Consider the following 1787-nt stretch of genomic DNA (forward strand, 5'->3'; position numbering starts at 1 on the left):
ATTTGGAAACGTCTTCCTTAATAACACTGGAAGCTCCTTCAAAAATAGGGTGCAGCCTTTGGATGACTCGGACCACCTGTGAAAAGGTGAACACAACAACTAAGCAGCATTTAATGATGAAAATGATTTAGTTGAAAGCTTGAAAGGGACCTGTATCTATTCAGGTGCTGCACTAGTTAAAGCCACTTAATTCTTCTTAATACATCAGAAAACAGATTCTCGTGCGAAGAATGTAAAAAATGTAAAGAATGATTAAAACTGAGCATATGGGCATGCAAGTAAAAACACAGTATTCATTTCCTCTCTGCCCATGAAGAACAGGGAGAGGAGCATGGAGTCTACAGACGTTAAGGAGGTCTTGAAGAGTGATGTAATCTTGACATCCAGTGATAGCCTCAATAAGTATAGGGGGAGGTTTAATTCAAGACTGTGCGAAAATGCATCTGTACAATTATTCTCTTTATTTGCACAAATATATTTTGTTCTACAATTAAAATATTAAAAACAGCAAGTGACCCTACTTCTGCTTACTTACATTTGTTTGAACAAGCATCGACACTTTACCATTCAGCATAAAAATTCACTAAAGCAAACATTCTGCATTGTCTTAAGGGGGGAAAAAAGAAAAGAAAACATTTGTTCCTGATTAAAACAAAGTCACGGCCTACCAGCACCAAAAATCCAGTGCAGGAAAAATAAGAAGATGGAAAACAAGTCTTGACCCTACCGCTTTAACAAATGAAAGGGGGGGGGGGGGTGGGGGGGGGGGTGGGGAGGGAAGTTTGGAACAAAACATCTGTCAGAATCATAAGGGTTTATTGCAAACTGGTTTTTACATAGGTGGGATACAGACCGCCCAAAGCAGTGGTCTCCCGCCGTCCTAGTTTGCTCTGTGGGGAAGCTGCAGCTTCCAGACTTCTGGGTTCCCCGCGAAGCCAAAAAAACCCTTAAAAGACGGGTTCTTTCTGTGGCGTGCTTTGTGACACCGCAAGCGCCAATGCCGCACTTGCAATGTCACTAGGCGCAGGGGACATTGTGGACGCCTAGGTATCCGTCATGTCAAAATTGGCGGTGCCCATGTAGATAGGGCGCCTCCATTTTGACGTCCTGGAACGTACTGGGTTAGGGAGCGTCTAAAAACTACGCTCCCAGACAACCCTAGAAACGCGTCAGGATGTACTAAAAGGCTCATTTTAAACAGGCTAAGCGCTTTCCTTTCTATTTATCTCTTTCTAAAAGGGCTTTCCACTTTAATACAATAAATGCCACTCAGTCAGTTTTGTCTACAGTGCATTGATTGTGCAGATTAAGGGCACTCAGAAGGGCTTTCCCACTGGCCGTGTAAATTCATTCACCCGAAAGGCCAAACTGTACTTGAAATGCATAAGTCTGATCAATCGTCTGTGAAACGTCTTACATAACAGCATGTCTCATGCAATGGGGTACACTTGCCCAATGTTCTTCTTATTGTTTATTGAGCTAAATCCCCTTCTCGTAGCCACTACTTACTCTCTATTCTCCTTTTCAGTCTCTTTCACTGTGCTTTCTTCAGCTCATACACCGGCAAGCGATCGGCTTACTCATAATTTAAAAACCATTATTTCTTTTCCATCTTGTAAAAACCCCTTGTATCCCAGCTTGGGAAAGAACTGGGTATAAATAAAGTAATAACCTGCAATACAGCAGCGCCAGGACTCCTTCGTTCAAAATCTCATCTCAGCCAAAACAGTTTAAGTGGCTGCTTTAAAATAAGAGTATTGGTTCTTCACTTACTGCTACCTCCGCTC

The sequence above is a fragment of the Sceloporus undulatus genome, chromosome 6 (assembly GCF_019175285.1).
Source record: "Sceloporus undulatus isolate JIND9_A2432 ecotype Alabama chromosome 6, SceUnd_v1.1, whole genome shotgun sequence".
Classification (NCBI taxonomy): domain Eukaryota; kingdom Metazoa; phylum Chordata; class Lepidosauria; order Squamata; family Phrynosomatidae; genus Sceloporus; species Sceloporus undulatus.